Here is a 24,056-nt window from a genome sequence, read left to right as displayed (position 1 = left end):
ATAATGTGATCTCTATTTTCAGCATATCTCCTCTCTAATCTCCATTCTGTTCAATAGGTACCTTTTAAATAATATATTATAATTGATTTTTATGAATAAGTTATTTTAGATATAGATGAAGCTTGGAGGGAACTCAGTTGGTTAAAGCTATAGCTGAGCAGTTTTAATTGCTTGAATTCCACCACAGACATCATGTCTATGAACCAGATGTGGGAAATGTATTTGTAATCCCACACTCCTCCAGCAAGATGACAATTTCAGACAGGAATTAGCCTAGAACATACAGGGAACAACTAAACAGGAAAGAACCTGACCTAAATTCCAGAACACACTCATGAATATACATTAAAGGTATTCTAGATGCTAAAAGAGGTTTAAAATGAAAAACATATTCACCACTAAAATGAAACAATTTTATATTTATTTATTATAATTACATTTAGTAGATCATTATAAGGCTCAAAATGGAAATCCTAACACTGTCATTATAAATAAGTTAAATAGTCTGCAAAAGATGGTGATCATATTTATTAAAGAGACAAAAGTGAAATCTGCTGATCCACTTAGAATTCGATGAATTCTCTTGTGTGAATTCATGACTTTATGCCAAATTAAGAAATATTTGTTCCACTCAGGAAAAAAATTCAAAGACTTTAGACTATATTGACCATTTCACTTATTTAAACATAGAGTCTACTTAGTTGTTTATGCAACTACCCATACTTATTGAAGTCATAGAACTTGTAGGAGAAACCATAACCATCAGTTTATTAAATCAGTATAATCCCTAACAAGATGGTACCATTAACTTTATAGCCACAGGTAGGCATAATCCTTATGGGTCATGAAGAAAAATCTCTTTGAAACAGACAAAGAAGATTAAAGAAAGCCACTACCAATCAAAATACAATTATGTAGTCCAATCCCAGGAGATGCAATTACAAACCAATTCCTGTACCCAGTTCTTAAGGAACATTGTGAAAGAGAGCACAGAAAGAATGCTAAGAGATAGTGCCTCCAAACCACATACATAAATTCTCACATAAATGATTACATAAACACAAGCTGAACAAGGACTGTAATAAATATGCTAATCTGGATGCAGAAGGAATACATTGATTCAACACTATATCATAAATTAGTTTGTAAGAAAGAAAAGTTGAGATCTAGAGAAAAAGTCTTCAGGGAACAGCTCAGCAATTGGTTATATGATATCAGATGATCAACCCTGAAGGTAGCAAGCAACATTACATAGACTGAACAGATTATATATATATATGTGTGTGTGTGTGTGTATGTGTGTGTGTGTGTGTGTGTGTGTGTGTGGTATATACATATATGCAGTTAATGAAAATATAGGCAACAATTGGAAAAAGAGAAACATAACATATATGGAGGATTTGGTGGAGTGATAGGGAAGAGGAAATGATGTAATTATAAATAATGTTAAAAATAAGAAGTAGGGAAGTCCCACACCTGCGGATCCCGGCTCGCAGCAGCTCTCTGCTCCCAAACCCCGTGGGAGAGAGACCTCACAGCCTGGTCAGGTGGGCACTCCCGAGGCTGCAGAGCGGAGGAGACCACCAACACTGCCCACCCCTGCCCACATCCCTGGCCCAAGAGGAAACTGTATAAGGCCTCTGGGTTCCTGTAGGGGAGGGCCCAGGAGCAGCAGGACCCCTGAGCCTGAGACACCACCGGAACCTGAAGGAAACAGACTGGATAAACAGTTCTCTGCACCCAAATCCCGTGGGAGGGAGAGCTAAACCTTCAGAGAGGCAGACACGCCTGGGAAACCAGAAGAGACTGCACTCTGCACACTCATCTCGGACGCCAGAGGAAAACACCAAACGCCATCTGGAACCCTGGTGTACGGAAGCTCCCGGAAAGGGCGGCACATATCTTCCTGGTTGCTGCCACCGCAGAGAGCTCGTGGGCAGCACCCCGCGAGCAAACTTGAGCCTCAGGACCACAGGTAAGACCAACTTTTCTGCTGCAAGTGACCTGCCTGATGAACTCAAGACACAGGCCCACAGGAACAGCTGAAGACCTGTAGAGAGGAAAAACTACACGCCCGAAAGCAGAACACTCTGTCCCCATAACTGGCTGAAAGAGAACAGGAAAACAGGTCTACAGCACTCCTGACACACAGGCTTATAGGACAATCTATCCACTGTCAGAAATAGCAGAACAAAGTAACACTAGAGATAATCTGATGGCAAGAGGCAAGCGCAGGAACCCAAGCAACAGAAACCAAGACTACATGGCATCATCGGAGCCCAATTCTCCCACAAAAATAAACATGGAATATCCAAACACACCAGAAAAGCAAGATCTAGTTTCAAAATCATATTTGATCATGATGCTGGAGGACTTCCAGAAAGACGTGAAGAACACCCTTAGAGAACAAGTAGAAGCCTACAGAGAGGAATCGCAAAAATCCCTGAAAGAATTCCAGGAAAACATAAATAAACAAGTAGAAAACCATAGAGAGGAGACACAAAAATCCCTGAAAGAATTCCAGGAAAACATAATCAAACAGTTGAAGGAATTAAAAAATGGAAATAGAAGCAATCAAGAAAGAACACATGGAAACAACCCTGGATATAGAAAATCAAAAGAAGAGACAAAGAGGTGTAGATACAAGCTTCACCAACAGAATACAAGAGATGAAAGAGAGAATCTCTGGAGCAGAAGATTCCATAGAAATCATTGACTCAACTGTCAAAGATAATGTAAAGCGGAAAAAGCTACTGGTCCAAAACATACAGGAAATCCAGGACTCAATGAGAAGATCAAACCTAAGGATAATAGGTATAGAAGAGAGTGAAGACTTCCAGCTCAAAGGACTAGTAAATATCTTCAACAAAATCATAGAAGAAAACTTCTCTAACCTAAAAAAAGAGATACCCATAGACATACAAGAAGCCTACAGAACTCCAAATAGATTGGACCAGAAAAGAAACACCTCCCATCACATAATTGTCAAAACACCAAACGCACAAAATAAAGAAAGAATATTAAAAGCAGTAAGGGAAAAAGGTCAAGTAACATATAAAGGGAGACGTATCAGAATCACACCAGACTTCTCGACAGAAACTATGAAGGCCAGAAGATCATGGACAGATGTCATACAGAACCTAAGAGAACACAAATGCCAGCGCAGGTTACTGTATCCTGCAAAACTCTCAATTAACATAGATGGCGAAACCAAGATATTCCATGACAAAACCAAATTTACAAAATATCTTTCTACAAATCCAGCACTACAAAGGATAATAAAGGGTAAAGCCCAACATAAGGAGGCAAGCTATACCCAAGAAGAAGCAAGAAACTAATCATCTTGGCAACAAAACAAAGAGAAGGAAAGCACACAAACATAACCTCACATCCAAATATGAATATAACAGGAAGCAAAAATCAGTATTCCTTAATATCTCTCAACATCAATGGCCTCAACTCCCCAATAAAAAGACATAGATTAACAAACTGGATACTTAACGAGGACCCTGCATTATGCTGCCTACAGGAAACACACCTCAGAGACAAAGACAGACACTACCTCAGAGTGAAAGGCTGGAAAACAACTTTCCAAGCAAATGGTCAGAAGAAGCAAGCTGGAGTAGCCATTCTAATATCAAATAAAATCAATTTTCAATTAAAAGTCATCAAAAAAGATAAGGAAGGACACTTCATATTCATCAAAGGAAAAATGCACCAAGATGAACTCTCAATCCTAAATATCTATGCCCCAAATACAAGGGCACCTACATACGTAAAAGAAACCTTACTAAAGCTCAAAACACACATTGCACCTCACACAGTAATAGTGGGAGATTTCAACACCCCACTCTCATCAATGGACAGATCATGGAAACAGAAATTAAAGAGAGACGGAGACAGACTAAGAGAAGTCATGAGCCAAATGGACTTAACGGATATTTATAGAACATTCTATCCTAAAGCAAAAGGATATACCTTCTTCTCAGCTCCTCATGGTACTTTCTCCAAAATTGACCATATAGTTTGTCAAAAAACGGGCCTCAGCAGGTAAAGAAAGATAGAAATAATCGAATGTGTGCTATCAGACCACTACGTCCTAAAACTGGTCTTCAATAACAATAAGGGAAGAATGCCCACATATACGTGGAAATTGAACAATGCTCTACTCAATGATAACCTAGTCAAGGAAGAAATAAAGAAAGAAATTAAAAACTTTTTAGAATTTAATGAAAATGAAGGTACAACATACCCAAACTTATGGGACACAATGAAAGCTGTGCTAAGAGGAAAACTCATAGCGCTGTGTGCCTGCAGAAAGAAACAGGAAAGAGCATATGTCAGCAGCTTGACAGCACACCTAAAAGCTCTAGAACAAAAAGAAGCAAATACACCCAGGAGGAGTAGAAGGCAGGAAATAATCAAACTCAGAGCTGAAATCATCCAAGTAGAAACGAAAAGGACCATAGAAAAAATCAACAGAACCAAAAGTTGGTTCTTTGAGAAAATCAACAAGATAGATAAACCCTTAGCCAGACTAACGAGAGGACACAGAGAGTGTGTCCAAATTAACAAAATCAGAAATGAAAAGGGAGACATAACTACAGATTCAGAGGAAATTCAAAAAATCATCAGGTCTTACTATAAAAGCCTATATTCAACAAAACATGAAAATCTGCAGGAAATGGACAATTTCCTTGACAGATACCAGGTACAGAATTTAAATCAGCAACAGATAAACCAGTTAAACAACCCCATAACTCCTAAGGAAATAGAAGCAGTCACTAAAGGTCTCCCAACAAGAAAGAGCCCAGGTCCAGACGGGTTTAGTGCAGAATTCTATCAGACCTTCATAGAAGACCTCATACCAATATTATCCAAACTATTCCACAAATTGATACAGATGGAGCACTACCGAATTCCTTCTATGAAGCCACAATTACTCTTATACCTAAACCACACAAAGACCCAACAAAGAAAGAGAACTTCAGACCAATTTCCCTTATGAATATCGACGCAAAAATACTCAATAAAATTCTGCAAACCAAATCCAAGAGCACATCAAAACAATCATCCATCATGATCAAGTAGGCTTCATCCCAGGCATGCAGGGATGGTTTAATATACGGAAAACCATCAACGTGATCCATTATATAAACAAACTGAAAGAACAAAACCACATGATCATTTCATTAGATGCTGAGAAAGCATTTGACAAAATTCAACACCCCTTCATGATAAAAGTCCTGGAAAGAATAGGAATTCAAGGCCCATACCTAAACATAGTAAAAGCCATATACAGCAAACCAGTTGCTAACATTAAACTAAATGGAGAGAAACTTGAAGCAATCCCACTAAAATCAGCGACTAGACAAGGCTGCCCACTCTCTCCCTACTTATTCAATATAGTTCTTGAAGTTCTAGCCAGAGCAATCAGACAACAAAAGGAGGTCAAGGGGATACAGATCAGAAAAGAAGAAGTCAAAACATCACTATTTGCAGATGATATGATAGTTTATTTAAGTGATCCCAAAACTTCCTCCAGAGAACTACTAAAGCTGATAAACAACTTCAGCAAAGTGGCTGGGTATAAAATTAACTCAAATTAATCAGTAGCCTTCCTCTACACAAAAGAGAAACAAGCCAAGAAAAAAATTAGGGAAACGACACCCTTCATAATAGACCCAAATAATATAAAGTACCTCGGTGTGACTTTAACCAAGCAAGTAAAAGATCTGTACAATAAGAACTTCAAGACACTGAAGAAAGAAATTGAAGAAGACCTCAGAAGATGGAAAGAACCCCCATGCTCATGAATTGGCAGAATTAATATAGTAAAAATGGCCATTTTACCAAAAGCGATCTACAGATTCAATGCAATCCCCATCAAAATACCAATCCAATTCTTCAAAAAGTTAGACAGAACAATTTTCAAATTCATCTGGAATAACAAAAAACCCAGGATAGCTAAAACTATCCTCAACAATAAAAGGACTTCAGGGGGAATCACTATCCCTGAACTCAAGCAGTATTACACAGCAATAATGATAAAAACTGCATGCTATTGGTACAGAGACAGACAGATAGAGCAATGGAATAGAAGTGAAGACCCAGAAATGAACCCACACACCCATGGTCACTTGATTTTTGACAAAGGAGCCAAAACCATCCAATGGAAAAAAGATAGCATTTTCAGGAAATGGTACTGGTTCAATTGGAGGTCAACATGTAGAAGAATGCAGTTTGATCCATGCTTATCACCCTGTACAAAGCTTAAGTCCAAGTGGATCAAGGACCTCCACATCAAACCTGATACACTCAAACTAATAGAAGAAAAAATGGGTAAGCATCTGGAACACATGGGCACTGGAAAAAATTTCCTGAACAAAACACCAATGGCTTATGCTCTAAGACCAAGAATCGACAAATGGGATCTCATAAAACTGCAAAGCTTCTGTAAGGCAAAGGACACTGTGGTTAGGACAAAACGGCAACCAACAGATTGGGAAAAGATCTTTACCAATCCTACAACAGATAGAGGCCTTATATCCAAAATATACAAAGAACTCAAGAAGTTAGACCGCAGGTAGACAAATAACCCTATTAAAAAATGGGGTTCCGAGCTAAACAAAGAATTCACAGCTGAGGAATGCCGAATGGCTGAGAAACACCTAAAGAAATGTTCAACATCTTTAGTCATAAGGGAAATGCAAATCAAAACAACCCTGAGATTTCACCTCACACCAGTGAGAATGGCTAAGATCAAAAACTCAGGTGACAGCAGATGCTTCTGAGGATGCGGAGAAAGGGGAACACTCCTCCATTGTTGGTGGGATTGCAGACTGGTACAACCATTCTGGAAATCAGTCTGGAGGTTCCTCAGAAAATTGGACATTGAACTGCCTGAGGATCCAGCTATACCTCTCTTGGGCATATACTCAAAAGATGCCCCAACATATAAAAAAGACACGTGCTCCACTATGTTCATCGCGGCTTTATTTATAATAGCCAAAAGCTGGAAAGAACCCAGATGCCCTTCAACAGAGGAATGGATACAGAAAATGTGGTACATCTACACAATGGAATATTACTCAGCTATCAAAACAATGACTTTATGAAATTCGTAGGCAAATGGTTGGAACTGGAAAATATCATCCTGAGTGAGCTAACCCAATCATAGAAAGACATACATGGTATGCACTCACTGATAAGTGGCTATTAGCCCAAATGCTTGAATTACCCTAGATGCCTAGAACAAATGAAACTCAAGAGGAATGATCAAAATGTGAATGCTTCACTCCTTCTCTAAAAGGGGAACAAGAATACCCTTGGCAGGGAATAGAGAGGCAAAGATTAAAACAGAGACTGAAGGAACACCCATTCAGATCCTGCCCCACTTGGGGCCCATACATATACAGCCACCTAATTAGACAAGATGGATGAAGCAAAGAAGTGCAGACCGACAGGAGCCGGATGTAGATCGCTCCTGAGAGACACAGCCAGAATACAGCAAATACAGAGGTGAATGCCAGCAGCAAACCACTGAACTGAGAACGGGACCCCCGTTGAAGGAATCAGAGAAAGAACTGGAAGAGCTTGAAGGGGCTCGAGACCCCAATGTACAACAATGCCAAGCAACCAGAGCTTCCAGGGACTAAGCCACTACCTAAAGACTATACATGGTCTGACCATGGACTCTGACCTCATAGGTAGCAATGAATATCCTAGTAAGAGCACCAGTGGAAGGGGAATCCCTGGGTCCTGCTAAGACTGAACCCCCAGTGAACTAGACTGGTGGGGGGAGGGCGGCAATGGGGGGAGTGTTGGGAGGGGAACACCCATAAGGAAGGGGAGGGGGGAGGGGGATGTTTGCCCGGATACCGGGAAAAGGAATAACACTCGAAATGTATATAAGAAATACTCAAGTTAATAAAAAAAATGTAAAAAACAAAGAGAATGAACAGGAAAGGGAGTCTATTTACAAGGACTGCAAGAGAGCACAAGTTGGCCCTGAATTCTGCTCAATTAGGTGAGTTCAGTGCAGAAGAGATCAGTCAGTCAGATGGGAGTCAGGACAGTGAATACAGTGTAGGGGAGTTGAGTTCCTTTGTGAGTTCATGCTGGTCAGTGCATGTCAGGACAGCAGAGGAAACTGAAGTCAGAGAATGAGAAGGGATTAGAAGATTAGAAAAAAAATTGTCATAATTATTTTGAGGCCAAGCACAGCAATTCAGTGAGAGGTTGAGAGCAGCCAGGTTGAATCAGTCAGTTTGGGGGTTAGTTTGAGGCAGAAAGCTGCGGTGTACCAGTGAACCAGAGTTCACAATTAATTAGATTGAGCTTATTCACCAGTAAGCCTTCCAGATGACAATAAAAGTTAAATAAATGAAACTTACATTTACACTGTGCAGCTCCAATCCCAACAAAATCCACATAGAATAAAGTAAAACATTCATCCCTGGCTATGAGGTATTGATAATATTTAGCTGTTGGGAGACAGAGATACAGTTTTCTCTAAAAGTATAGCCTCAGTTAAATAAACCTGACTATAGTAGAAGATCACACACTCAATTTTACTAAGCAGTAGAAAGAAATGTCAATGAACTTTTTAAAGAAGGAAAGAAATGTTTTTGAGAAGAGAAGAGGGCAGGAATCTGGGAAAAATATTAGAAAGTAAATAAATGTTACAAAAATTTATTCTAAATTTTTTTACAGAACTATACAGAATTTTTAAAAAGCTGCCTTCAAAAACAGCATTTATTTTCATCTTGTGTTTTTCAGATATGTTTACACACTTATGTATATTTTTAAAAATAAGTACACATTCATGCTAAAATATAAACACAATGTGGAGTTCTTGGATTGACTGAGATAGTCAAAAATGGCTGGATATAGTAAAGTTCCTTTCTACAGTCATTTTTAACTAGTACAGATTGCAGGGAGAAACTTATTGCTGCAACTTGTGCTATGGGAAAATTCTGAATGTTCATTTTTTATGTTCTTGGTAAATTATTTCATAAAATTGTAAATATTTACACCATTTTGCTAATGACAATTTCAAGAGTCATGCTTCAATAACAATGCTAAATTGTCTTAAAAGAGTTACAATTCTAAAATAATTATAGAAATTGTATTTTGTCAGACATCTGCTGTCTTTACAATACCACATTAGGGCATTTTTCTGAGACTAATTCTAATTCTGCATAACACTTAGGACATGCTTTGCATTCAAACCATCCCCTAATTACAGAATCAGCCTGAGTGTGTTCTGTATGAATCAATTGCTTCTTCCTTTGAAGATGATGCTGTCTCTGCAACTGAAATTGTGAAGCCAGTGACATATTCTGTCCTGTTGCCAATGTTTCCAGTGAAGTATCTCTGAGTTAGATTTTGCAGCAATAAATTGTTTCTCAGCTTCACAAGATATATAGAATGGAAATTTTGGCAGAGATAGTATTAAGCCTAGATGAACATAGTGTAAAATGTATTTTCAGTGACCTTTGAATCATAACTTTCATGTTCTTCAATGTAGTATCTTCAAGGACACCTGTGTTTGAAAGTGGCATTGCATTTAGGTCTTTTTAAAGTTCATCATTTCTATAATTAATTTAGAAAATGCAGTTCACAGCATTAATTAAAAAAAAAAGCCTCATACAGAACACTTGGATTCTTTCCTAAAACACTGATTCACAAATGCCAATAAGAAAGCAAACACATGCTTAGTTAATTCCAAATATTACTGTATCTTATTACATTCAGTTTAATTCAACTGTCATGTAGTAATAATGTGTGATAAAGTGCTCTATGGAAATCTGCAAACATATGTTATGGTGGTTGATTGGTTTATCTCGAATCTATGTGGGCAGTTTTTAGTTGAGTAATACCATTCTGGATCTCTCTCTCTCTCTCTCTCTCTCTCTCTCTCTCTCTCTCTCTCTCTTTCTCTCTCTCTCTCTCCCTCTCTCCCTCTTTCTCCTCTCTCTCTGTGTATGTGTGTGTTTGTGTGTGTGCATTTGTGTGTGTGTATATGTGTGTGTGTGTGTGTATGTGTGCATGTGTGCATGTGTTTGCATGTTTACAAAAGGGAACTTAAAAATTTCCGTTCCCTAACAGAGTTTTGATGAGACTGTAATGATTATCTCTATGCTTAAGAATTAGATAAAACAATAGGACTGAGCAGCTGCTCAGTCCAAGAAAATAGAAGCCCGAGAAGCAGAAGAAAGAATGATTCTGTCATTTTCGGACAAGAGGATTTTGAATTTCCTAAGGGGTTTCTGTTAAGATGTCATGCTATAAGACTGAAAAGCTCAAATTCTGAAGTCTATGTACAGTGGAAGCTACCACAATTGTACCTGTTCAAGGAAAAAAAATCTGCTGTAAGGTCAGCTTTCTTTTTCACATTTGTTACATTTGAGAATCCAGCCTTCTGTATGATAGGGCTTCTATCCACTCTCCAAAGCTTCATATGTCTCAGTCGAAGTGCTCATACCAATATCAAATACATTACAGAATTATAGGCATAGGCTATGTATAATAAAATATGTTACATTGTATTTAAAATAATCTAGATCAAAATAATGAGCTCCTACTTAAAATATTTAATGTTTTCATTTATGATTATGAATATTATAATTACTATAAAAGTGAGTTGAGTTATCCATGAAAATTTTAAGACAGAGATAAAGAGGACAGACTTGAAATATTTCAGGTATGGTAAGATTTAAGAGATTAGCTTGACTTCTTTCTAAAAATGTAATTTAATATTTCAAAGGAAAAGAACTGACCTTTCAGAAAGTCCCAGATGCCACAGGTGTAGGGGCTCTAGGATCCAGTGGTGATAACATTAACTGAAATACACAACAAAGGGAAGATAGAACCTGAAAAGACTACCTCCAGTGGATAGTCACAGCCTCTGTTTGATGGAAGGGGCCACCCACCCATTTCAAAATTTTTAACCCAGAATTGATCCTGTTTAAAGGAAACACATGGACAAAAAATGGAGCGGAGACTGAAGGAAAGGTCATCTAGAGATTATCTCACCTTGGAATCATACTCAGACATAAAACTTTGACACTATTGATGCCAAGTGCTGACACTGAATGCTTGCTGACAGGTACATAGTGTGGCTGTCCTCTAGAGGATTTGCCAGCGCTTGACTAAGACAGATGCAGATACCCACAGTCAACCATTGGCCTGAGCCTGTGGACCCCAATGGAAAAATTTAGAAAAGGACTGAAGGAGCTGAGGGAACTGCAACCCCATAGAAAGAACAACAGTACCAACTAACTGAACCCCTCAGAGCTCGGGGCTAAATTATCAACCAAAGAGTGTACATAGATGGGTCCATGGTTTCCTCTACATATGTAGTAGAGCATATGGTCTCAGTCTTATCTGGCATCAATGGGAAGGGAGGCACTTGGTTCTTGGAGGTTTGTTGCCCCAGCAAAAGGGAATGCTAGAGAGCTAAGGCAAGAGTGGGTGGGTAATTCATAGAGTACCATCTTAGAGGCAAAGGAAAGGGGTGATGAATTTGCAGAGGGGAGCCTTGGAAGGAGGACAACATTTGACACGTAAATAACAATCAGCCAGGAAAGAGAGAGAGAGAGAGAGAGAGAGAGAGAGAGAGAGAGAGAGAGAGAGAGAGAGAGAGAAAGAAAACTGACCCTTCCTTTGGATTTGATTTTAACGTCCTTCATATTATGGAACATGTATTCTGCAAATGTGGAGAAGAGAAGACGAAGATGACCTACTTCTATATCATCCATTAGATTCTTGTTGAGGGTTCATTGCCTCCATCCTAAGCTTTGGTGTATGTGGTGATATATCTATATTTTCATCATGTTGTCATCAAGGATAATAGTGAAGCATGAAATAATAATTAGCTTTCTATGAGAACAACCATTATGGATACCTAATGTAACTCCAAAGTAAATTCCCATCATGACTTTGTATTTGGTCAAGGCAATTTAACTTTAATAACTCGTCCTAAGTTTGTGCAGAAATTGAACAGAAAACACAAACTGTGCAGAAAGACATATAGTAATTTTAGGTAGCAACACATCATGTAATTAAGTATTTCAAAGAATACTGATAGTATTTTTGAGAAAATGTGACCTTTATCCCTTTGTATATGAAAGTGAAAAATGTGATGTTAAGAAAGCGCAGCATGGGAAATGAAGCTAAAGTGGAAATGAAACAGTTACAAAAACTCCAGAAAGCTACAAAAGAAGAATGCTATTCTAATATTTAAAAATTCATAAAACGCTTATTAATTCAAAATATGCTCTTATTTGATGATAATTATAGATGCCATATATTAATTGGCTTGTTTTAGAGTTTTCCTGTATACTCATCAATATTTAAGTTATTTTGATTTCAAGAAGTTAATGCTATTCATTAAGTAGGATAAAATAATTATATGTGTCATTTTTTGGAAGAGAAAGATAGGAGAGAGAAAGAGAAAGCAAAAAAAGGAAGAAATAGGGGTGTAGAAGCTACTTCTAAGATGTGGCAGACAGAGAGCTTAGGGGTCGGATAGGTGTCAGGAAACTTAACCTGAGAGATATGCAGGTCTGAGTCCAGAGCAGCCAAGACGGAACCTTAGAAAGAAGGAAAGGCTTTGGACTCCTTCCAAAGTGATATCGATCAGACATGATACTGGAAGAACCCATGAAGATCTTGGTTACACCCAGAAAAGAAAATTTCAAGAAATCGAACAGGATAGGGCTGCTGAGATGACCTAATGTTGCAGGTTCCTGACTCCTGAAACTGTTTCCACAGTCTTGCTCCCAGAATAGCTTCAGAATAGGTGGTTCTTCACAATGACCTCGGTTCATCCAGCCATTCAGAGGATCCAGTCCGAACTTCAGTCAGGCCTGAACCTTCTGGATAGCATCTGCTCTCCAGTCTCTGTACGCTTAAAAATCGTTACATTTGATGGGACGGTGAAGTTATAATTTCTTACATTGGTACAGAATTTATATATTGATACAGGTTTAAGGTTTTTGTTAGCATACATCTTTTTATATTGAGACTTTTAATGACTGCTTCTATTTATTTAGGAATTATGGGGTTGTTTAAATGGTTTATCTGTTCCTGATTTAACATTGATACCTGATATTTGTCTAGAAAATTGTTCATTTCATCCAGATTCTCAAGTTTTGTTGAATATAGGCTTTTGTAGTAGGATTTCATGATTTTTTGAATTTCCTCTGACTCTGTTGTTATGTCTCCCTTTTCATTTCGATTTGTTAATTTGGACACACTCTCTGTGCCCCCTGGTTAGTCTGGTTAAGAGTTTATCTATCTTGTTGATTTTTTTACAGAACCAGCTTTTGGTTCTGCTGATTCTTTGCACAGTCCTTTTTGACTACTTGGTTGATTTCAGCCATGAGTTTGATTATTTCCTGTCTTCTACTCCTCTTGGGTATATTTGCTTCATTTTGTTCTAGAGCTTTTAGGTGTGCTCTCAAGCTCTTTCCTTTTTCTATCTGCAGGTACTCAGAATTATGAATTTTCCTCTTAGCACAGCTTTCATTGTGTCCCATAAGTTTGGGAATGTTGTATCTTCATTTTCATTAAATTCTAAGAAGTCTTTAATTTCTTTCTTTATTTCTGTCTTGACCAAGTTATCACTGAGTAAAGCATTGTTCAACTTCCATGTATATGTGTGCGTTCTTTCCTTATTTTTGGTATTGAAGGGCAGCCTTAGACCGTGGTGATCTGATAGGATGCATGGGATTATTTCTATCTTTCTGTATCTGTTGAGGCCTGTTTCGTGACCAACTATATGGTTAATTTTGGGGAAGGTACAATGAGGTGGTGAGAAGAAGGCATATCCATTTGTTTTAGGATGGAATGTTCTATAAATATCTGTTAAGTGCATTTGGTTCATAAGTTCTGTTAGTCACTCTATATTGCTTTTTAATTTCTGTTTCCATGATATGTCCATTGATGAGAGTGGGGTGTTGAAGTTTTCTACTATTAGTGTTTGAGGTGCAATGTGTGCTTTGAGGTTTAGTAAGGTCCCTTTTATGTATGTAGGTGCCCTTGTATTTGATATTTAGCATTGAGAGTTTCATCTTGGTGTATTTTTCCTTTAACGAGTATTAAGTGTCCTTCTTTATATTTTTTGGTGACTTTTGGTTTAAAGACGATTTTATTTGTTATTAGAATGGCTAATCCAGCTTCCTTCTTTGGACCATTTGATTGGAAATTGGTTTTCTAGCCTTTTACTCTGAGGTAGTGTCCGTCTTTGTCTCTGAGATTTGTTTCCTGTAGGCAGCAAAATGCTGGGTCCTCTTTACGTACACAGTCTGTTAATGTGTGTCTTTTTATTGGTGAATTGAGTCCATTGATGTAGAGAGCTATTAAGGAATAATGATTGTTGCTTCCTGTTATTTTCATGTTTGGAGGTGGAATTATGTCTGTGTGTTTCCCTTCTTTTGGTTTTATTGCAAGGAGATTATTTTCTTGCTTTTTCTAGGGTGTAGTTTACCTCTTTGTGTTCAGCTTTGCCATTTATTATCCTTTGTAGTGTTGGATTGGTAGAAAGATACTGTAAATTTGGTTTTGTTATAGAATATCTTGGTTTCTCCATCTATGTTAATTGAAGGTTTTACTGGATACAGTAACCTGGGCTGGCATTTGTGTTCTCTTAAGGTCTGTATGACATCTGTCCAGGATCTTCTGGCTTTCACAGTCTCTGGTGAGCAGTCTGATGTGATTCTGATAGGTCTGCCTGTACATGTTACTTAACCTTTTTCCCTTACTGCTTTTAATATTCTTTCATTGTTTTTTGCATTTGGTGGTTTGACTCTTATGTGGCAGGAGTAATTTCTTTTCTGGTCCAATCTATTTGGAGTTCTGTAGGCTTCTTTTATGTTTATGGGCATCTTTTTCTTTAGGTTAGGGAAGTTTTCTTCTATGATAATGTTGAAGATACTTACTGGCCCTTTAGGTTGGGAGTTTTCCCTACTTCTATACCTTTTATCCTTAGGTTTGGTCTTTTCATTGTGTCCTGGATTTCCTGTATGTTTTGGGCTAGGAGATTTTTCTGTTTTACACTATCTTTCACAGTTGTGTCAATGTTTTCTATGGTATCTTCTGTCCCTGAGATTCCCTCTTCTATCTCTTGAATTGTGTTGCTGATGATCACATCTATGACTCCTGATCTCTTCCCCATGTTTTCTATCTCCAGGGTTGTCTCCATTTGTGCTTTCTTTACTGCTACTATTTCCATTTTAACTCCTGGATGGTTTTGTTCATTTCCATCTCCTGATTGGTTGTTTTTTCCCAGTAGTTCTTTAAGGGATTTTTGTCTTTCCTGTTTAAGGACTTCTATTTGTTTACTTGTGTTGTCCAGTATTTCCTTAAGGGAGTTATTTATGACCTTCTTCATGTCCTCCATCATCATGATATAATGTGATTTTAACTCTAGATCTTGCTTTCCCAGTGTGTTTGAATATGCAGTGTTTGTTTTGATGGGAGAACTGGGGTCTGATGATGCTAAGTAGTTTTAGTTTCTGTTGTTTGGGTTCCTGAGCTTACCTCTCGCCATCAGGTTGTCTCTGGTGTTAGCCTGTTTTGCTCTTTCTGATGGTGGCTTGACCTTCCTGTGGGCCTGTGAGTCAGTAATCCTGTAGACCAGTTTTCCTGTTTTCTTTCAGCCAGTTATGGTATCAGAGTGTTCTGCTCTCATGTGTGTAGTCACTCCTGGCGGCTAGCTTTCAGCTCTACATGAGGGCAGCAACCAAAAGGGTCCTGCCCCTGCTCCTAGGTCTCTGTGTGCAGGGGACACAGATGGCACATGGTGTTTTCCTCTTGAGTCAGGAATGTGGGCATAGAGTATTCTCTGGTTTCATAGGAATGTCTGCACTTCTGAGGGTCTAACTCTCCCTCCCATGGGATTTGGGTGCAGGGAGCTGTTTGACCAGTTCAGTTCTGATCTGGGCTCACATCTGGATGGTTGGGCTCCTGCAGATTGACTGTTCTTATATTCCTACGTCCAGAGGCACTATGCAGTTTCCTCTTGGGCCCAGGATATAGGCAAAGATGGGCAGAGGTGACAGTCTGTCCTATCCCACAGTCTGGATGGTCTGCACTTCTGGGTGTTCAGATCTCTCTCACTCTGGATTTGGGAGCAGGGAGCTGTAGGACATGATTAAAGTAGTTTGAGTCACAGCCAGAAATCGGAAGTGCCTGCCTTTGTGTGTCCTGAGTCTACTGGGTAGGTCATTTGGAGCAGAAAAGTTGGCCTTACCTCTGCTCTCAGGTGTGTAGTCACTCCTGGCAGCTGGCTTTCAGCTCTCGGCAAGAGCAGCAACAGAAAGGGTCCTTCCCCTACTGTTCCTAGGTCCCTGTGCAGAACCAATCCTTCTAATAGCTGATATTGAAAAAAGTTTAGGATAACAAAGTAATGCAAATTAAGGGCCAGATATTAAATGCATGATTATATAGATTCTCATTTAAATATAATAAAATGTTTTAAATATTATTCAAATGAAAATGGCTTATTTATGTTTCTATAGATTATATTCATATGTTACCATTCTCTAAAAATTAAGTATATAGTTTTTTTCTATGTAATATCTTTTAACCAATGAACACAACAAAATAGAGTAATATAAAACCATGCATTTAAGTTTTTTCTTTTCCACAAAGTACCAGAATACATTTTCTAAGGAAAGATAATCATTTTAAAAGTGTTTTTGCAGGAGCAGGATAAATAATTTTTATGCAAATTATGAGTCTTAAGATAAATTGTATAAAATATTAATTATGACTGATGTCAAACTTGAAATATCACTATACAATATTAATGTTTGTCACTGAGAGTGATTAATGGTCACATTTTTACCAAAATCAGAAGTTTTATCAACAGAGAAATAAATATAAATGCCATATCTTGTGAATAAGTTAGATTAAAAAAAAAAAGAACCTAGCACTGGTGATGATATAACCAGTTAAGCAGAAATAGCTACCATTTCTCTAAAAATAGCTTTTATGTTACTTTATTATTTTAATCACAATGTGTTTTGGAGATCCAGTTTGCACACTGTGCTGTGTGACTTTTAGTGGCTATCCACTTCATGTTGGAGTTCTTGCACTAACATCTGCATGGTTCAGTGTCTTAGTATCACACATGCTCACATGGTATCAAGCTCACCTTTTCTGTTCTAAATAGGCTGTCTTTAACATTTCCATAATGGCAACAGTCATTTAGGATGTGTTTCGGAAAGAATGGTGATCTCCTTTCTTTTTCCACGTCTTCAGGCCAAAGCTCCACATGCACAGTGATGAGGAGCACTGAGGTCTTCACACAGTAATTGTGAAGTCAACTGCCTGCTTCAGTGAAATTAAACTAACAAGTGAACAGATGGGCTAAACATACAGTAAAGATAAAACTTAAGGAAGGTTAGTGTTACAAAACTCAACAATTATATTTAAGCTTCAGACTAGAGGAAAAATTGTCTGACAGCTCTTGTGAAGTGCCTTTAGAACTATCGTGATATGTGGGTAATTGCTTCAGTGGTCCCACATTTAATATGTTTTCAGAGAAAATAATATACAAGTTTCCATATTTATCAGGCCACTAACCAAAATCCAGTTTAGACAAAAAATGTTCAACAGAGAAGAAACAATACTGTATATATAGTGATAGAGACCTCAAATCATGGTGGCATTTTTCAAACTTTTCAATTCATCTACAATTTAACTCTTACATACAGAAATACTACTTTGTTACCAAAAGCACTTCTGCATGTGTGACCTCTGAGAAAATCTGTTTTACTATGACATATTGTCTATCAAAGGTAATTGACTACTTTCTTTTACATCAATACACATCTCATGGGACTATTTGTGCTGTGGTAGACATTGTCTGTACTACTCCCAGATTACTTGGTTCTGATGTAATGTAATACTGAAACAATTCTCATATATAGGAGTACTGATAAATCATATCTACAAGAAAGATGTACTGTGGACAAAAATCTTTGTGTGAGAGGCATGATTTAATCCCCATTAAAATTATTTTTCTCTTCCTTGAATTCCTATGGTGGGTGACTGTGTTTTTTCCTTTGGTCCTTAGTGTGTAGAGTTCTATATTAAGACCATCACCATTAAAATGACAGCACATTTAGTGTCCTAGTTAGTGTTCCATTTCTGTGAGGAGATACCATGACTACTGAATTTCTTATAAAGGAAAGTATTTAACTGGGGCTTGCTGAAAGTTTCAAAGATTTAGTTCATTATCATCATGGTAGGAAGCGTTGGCAACATACAGTCAGACATGGTTCTGCAGAGGTACCTGAGGGTTGTAATCCATATTGCCAGGCAGTAAGAAGAGATTGAGACACTGGGCCTACTTGAACACATAAAACCCCAAAGCCCACACCTAGGGACCTGTTCTCCCATCAAAGCCACAACTACTCCAGTTAAGCCACACCTCCCAATCCCTGCCAAGTAGCAGTACTCCCTAGTGACCAAGCACTGAACTCTATGAGCCTAGGTAGATCATTCGTAGTCAAACACATTTAGTGTCGAACACATTTCCTGATTCGTCGTGGCCCTGAAAACTTAATGAAAGATTAGACATCATTACCAAGTTTTATTAATGCTTGTTGCAATTAGATTATGGAGTTAGTCCAGGAAACAAACAAACAGACAAACAAACAAAAATCCAGAAAATAAGGGAGAAGCAATGACAGGAACTGATAATGTAGACTGAACTGTGACTTTTAAATTAACACAGAGGTATCAAAGCAAAGAACGAGCAAATCTGGCAAGGGGCTCAGTTTAGAACTAACATAGTAACTGCTAGACATTTCAATCAATATTTTGCTTTGACATATTCCCTTTAATTTTGTATTTTAAATAAGAGGGTTGAAATAAAAGTATTTTTGATTACTGAGTGTTTTTATTGTAATTTCACATCTAATATCTTACATAAAATATACTCTTATGTGCTTTTGGTTTCTTATATATTCTATTAGCAGCAATATTAAAAGGGAAAGTCATGAATAGCTAATTGACATTTCTCATAATCTCGACAATATTTGATCAGGAGAACAAAGAACAAATGGCTACTTCAATGTTTTGATGTATTTTTAACGACATATTACCTTGTTATTTGAATGATAATTTTTCTTTCATTGCCACATATTTTATAAGGTTCTATAACTCAATGATACTTGAAACATATAGTGACATTTGCAGTGTGTTATAAAGATGATGGTAAAATGCTATTGTAAATTTCAAACAAAATACTGGCAATAGTGTGGACTGCAGCTAAATATGTTGCTGGTTTTCTGTGTAGGTCTATTTAATGGGCTTTACCCAAGGGATATGACTCAGAGAAGGAACAGGCTAAATTGCTTCTTTTACTCAAAAGTCTTCGAAAAATAGGAAACCCCGCAGAGCTCAAAGGAAGAGAACCCATTGAGTTGTGTGATTTTTCTCATATTTAGTTTTCTTTTTTCCTTGTAAGGAACCTTTAAAGAGTATGAATTTTGAATTTAAGGGGAAAGAATTTCAAAGAAAAGAACAATACATAAGAAATGATAAATGCTGTGTTTATATCTTGTTAGTGAGATCCTTGAAAGTGCTCGCAGCTTTGAGGTAGTGTAAAGAGTATTGGGTAAATAATATTCTCTGTGGAGGGGATGTCGTGCATAGAGAGAAATCATGTAGAGACACTTAGAAAGCATACATCACAAGAAACGATTTTCAGCAGGGAAGTCTCCCTCTGAACTTACAATAGGATAAAATGACAAAAAATGCTTCCTTATTGATAATGGCAGATGTTTAAATAACTTTCAGGTGATATCTATACAGGAAATATAAATTAAGTTGTAATTCAATATTTCAGATCAATATAGTCATCCTATTTATAGAAAAGAGAATGTCTGTGGCAAATCAAATTGTAGTGCATAGTTATCACAGTTTTCTGGTAATTATAGAATTTTCTCAGCATATACATATGTACAAATAGATTTTTTAAAAGTTCTTTTACAGAAAAAGAACTCTGGTTACCTACTATACATCAATTTTTTCTAGGTTTTAGAAATACACAAGGAGGCCTGGTGTAGGTTGATGTCATTATGCAGGTGAAGGCAGAAAATTTACATCAAGGTCATGATTGGACAGTAAAGAAATACAACAGGAACAAAGCTTTGTAAGGCGGGAGAGAAGGAGAAAAGAGGAGAATCAAGATGGAGTCCGGGTAGGATGACCCAGATCTGGGTGGTCTTGAATTGCCATAGTAGCTGAGACGAATTTCTGTAGGGAAATTTTTCTTATTTAGGTGGGCAAACTGATATCTTCATCAGTTTGTTGTAAGTTTATTGTGAGGATGTATTGTGGATTGAGAATTTGACATATAAATCTGATTTTTGGGTTACAGTTTGTTGAGTCTTGATTTTATCGGGTAGGTGGGAGTTTGTACCTTAACCAGCAGAGGGCAGTTGCTGGGAGTGTGGGCAGAGCCCGTGGCAGGGAGTCCCAATAGGCCAGTCGCTTTAGAACCATGATTTTACTGGGTGGCTGGAACCAGAGTGTTTGCAGCTAGCAGAGAGCTTCTGGGAGAGATACTAATCTGAGATAAATTGGCACTAGTTCCATTGGTCCCTTTGGAGCCAGAACTAGTGACTGCCAGGGTTCTGTCATTTTTCAGTTTTACCACATCAGCCCTGGTATGTCTTTTCTGTTTGCATAATTTGCTGAGTTTTCTATTTGAAAATGCAAGTTATAACATTATAACATAATATATAATATATAATATATTATTATATATATTATAACATTAATGCATGCCAAGTTCTAACAAAAATAAATTTTCCACAGTAATGTGTATCTTGAAAATAATGAGATAGAATAGTTGCAGAGAATACTGATGAAAAGTTGAGGGGTATGGATGCTTTGGTAATGATGATAAAAATAGTCAAGGGTTAGGATGGCGAGGAAGATATTTCTGTGTGATGACTCCAGGTAGGAGAATTCATATGAAAAGGAATCATTGTGTTAAATTTTTAGAATAGAATGAGCTTGCATATTTTGAAGATTTTCTTCCAACCAAACACATTCAAGGCAAATATACTTTATGGCCTTTTGATGAATACTGATGAAGATGCAGATTCAAAGACAAAGTTATCTTCCTTAAGGCAAAGGTGTAAATTACCAAAAAAAAAGACAGGAGAAAATTTTATAATTCATTTTCTTTTGAAATGACATGAGCAAGTCTTTCACTCCCTGCTCGAAGAAGTATTTTTCAGCAAATTTGGGCATGTGCCTATTCAAAGCATGCCTCGTTTGTTGTATAAATGATCCCTGAAAGTGATGTACTATACTCTGAATTTTACATTTCTATGTAGACATAGGAAAAATTTGTGTGAAAATAAAGAAAGTCAGGAAGTCCTGTTTAACAATTTGGAAGCATCACCTTCGGGAGCTGAAGGTTAGATTCCCGGGGTCTAATATTAACAGACGATTTAAAAGCCATGAGATCAGAGTTCACCAATAGTGTAGAAAGGCACAGTATGTTTATAAGCACTCAATCATTAGGAAGTCTTTATATTAGGAAAAATATAGAAACTTGGAGGGTAGAAAAGGCAGCATTTAGATGTCTTATAGTGAAGAAAATGTTCAAATCAGAGGATGCGATGTAATGACCCTGTGATAAACAGTGAACATTTATCAAAATCATCAACCAAAACAGTGCAATGTATCAAAGAAACTTCATGTAATTTACCAACAAAGATACAGATCTTTTTCTTAAAATATCAACTTTTCTTTAAATTTGAGTATAAATAAAAGAATGATTAATAAAACACCATAAAATAGATGTCAAAGTAACAAAACTGAAGGAGAGAAACACCAACTGACCAAAACACTGGGAGATAAGTCAAAATCAAAAGAGAAGACTCTTACAGGATAGTCTTTTATCGTGGAAAATACAGATGATTTACAAAGTTGAATGCCCAGTATGGGATACATTCTTATAAGTTGTTGGCAAAGTAAGATATGTCCTAGAGTCCCCAAAACAATATATGGTGATTGCTCTTTGTTGTCCTAAACGTGACGATGTTACGATACAGAAAAAGCAGGCTAGAACTGACTTGGAAGCTCCCTCCCTTCTGTCTAGCAGGTAAAGGGTAAGCCTCTAGACTGAAAAGTCACTGAAGATCTTACTCAGCTAAGGACCATGTATGTTAACAATACCAAGACATCCCATCAGTGCCACAGTCAATAGTGCTATGGCTGTGAAAGAGGTAAGCAACTGCTTTTTTAAAAATAATTTTACTTGAGGACTTCTAAAATGCAGGGATTTTCCTGTGCTAAATTCTTCGTTATGACATCTGGGTTTATTGGTTTTTTGTTTTTTGTTCTGTTTTGTTTTACCATCTTGTTAACTATTTCATTCTAAGGGAGATGAAAAAAACAGACTATGTGAAAAGTGAACAGAAAAATAAACAAAACCTTTATCTATCTATCTATCTATCTATCTATCCACAGACACACACACATACATATATACATACATACATATATATATATATTCAACCTTACTATAGTTCTTATTACCAAAAAATAACAGCAAAAATTTCACTGATATAATTTCAGTATTTTTAAGTCTCTTTTGATTATTTGAGGCTAAGTTTCAATTTAGTGTAAATTTAATCTCTATATGTAAATTTTTAATTGAAAGTGTGGGAATCCCATGCACCTATATGTTCATAAATACATGAACCTACACAGAAAAGTATAATAGTAAAGATATAATTACATAAACCCATAGAAAAAATTATAATAATAAAGACATAATAAAGTATGTAGTGGTAAAAAGGTAACTAATCTAAAAATCTGATATTCCTCCCTGATATGAAAGTAATATAAATAACAATTCAATTGATATTTTATTATAAAGTCAAGTGATTTATTAATGCCATCTTGACACTTAACAATTTCTATTAACAGCTCTGAAAAGTATTAGGTACCTGTAGAGCTCAAGATTTTGTTAGAGATTTTTCAGGTTGCTTTTACACTGTTGAGTTGAATGGACTTGATTAAAGGAGATCCTTAATTGTTGCTTCTTGGCCATTTCATTTATGAGGAATTACCAAAGCCAGTGCAGCAGTGAAGCTAGGAGACTTTTTCCCTGTTAAAGCAGCTGGTCACAGAGAAGGATGGCTCCCTCAAGAACCATAAAATTCTTCCATTTCACAGCCAAGCAGAAAAGGTGAGAAGAAAATAAACAGCACAGCTAACAGGAGCTGTCATCATGATGAATGCTGATGAGCCGTAATTAATGTAGATTCTCTTAGGCAAAGCCCTGAGGTCTAAGCTTTGCCCACTGACTTTAAGGATGGGGAAGCTGGAAAGGAGGGCAAAAGGAATGAAGACACCAGAGACAGCACTATTTTAAACCCAGGAAACTCGAGCAGTACAGCTGTGCAAATGTCTAACCCTCTAGGATGTTTTCAGCTCTTCAGTTCTAGGACCTGTGAATAATTAGGTGCCAATAAATGCTATCGAACATGTGTATAAATGAGCTTAGTCTCTGTGTGGTTAGTGCTATTCAACCACTATGCTGCACTAACTCAACATAGGGTAATACATAATTTCAAAAATGTTCTTATTTCCCTTTTTTGAAATTCTATTTTTTCTTTTCTTTTTTTTTTTTTTTTTTTTCGGAGCTGGGGACCGAACCCAGGGCCTTGCGCTTGGTAGGCAAGCGCTCTACCACTGAGCTAAATCCTCAACCCCGAAATTCTATTTTTTATTATTTTTTAATTTTTTATTTTAACTCTTTCTTTCTTTGGATATTGCATTTATTTACATTTCAAATGTTATCCCTTTTCCTAGTGTCCCCTTTGGAAACTCCTTATCCCATGCCCCCTCCTCCTACTTCTGCCTCCCAATCCTAGTGTTCTCCTACACTGGGTAATCCAGCTTTCACAGGACCAAGGGTCTCTCCTCCCATTGATACACTACAAGGCCATCCTCTGCTACATATGTGGCTGGAGCCATGGATCCCTCCATTTATACTCTTTGCTTGT

The 24,056-nt window shown here is 37.2% G+C and overlaps 1 non-coding gene across 1 annotated transcript; it reads right to left on the bottom strand.

Annotated features, from left to right (window-relative positions):
• Nucleotides 1-23,685: 23,685 nt before the first annotated feature.
• Trnag-acc (transfer RNA glycine (anticodon ACC)) lies at nucleotides 23,686-23,766 on the bottom strand. The gene has a single exon. It is a non-coding gene; the product is annotated as a tRNA-Gly (tRNA).
• Between the last annotated feature and the right edge of the window lie 290 nt (nucleotides 23,767-24,056).

This window comes from Rattus norvegicus, chromosome 13 (genome assembly GCF_021556685.1).
Source record: "Rattus norvegicus strain SHRSP/BbbUtx chromosome 13, alternate assembly SHRSP_T2T, whole genome shotgun sequence".
Taxonomy (NCBI): Eukaryota; Metazoa; Chordata; class Mammalia; order Rodentia; family Muridae; genus Rattus; species Rattus norvegicus.
Note: the sequence above shows the minus strand (reverse complement) of the source record. Positions and strands in the feature narration are given on the sequence as shown.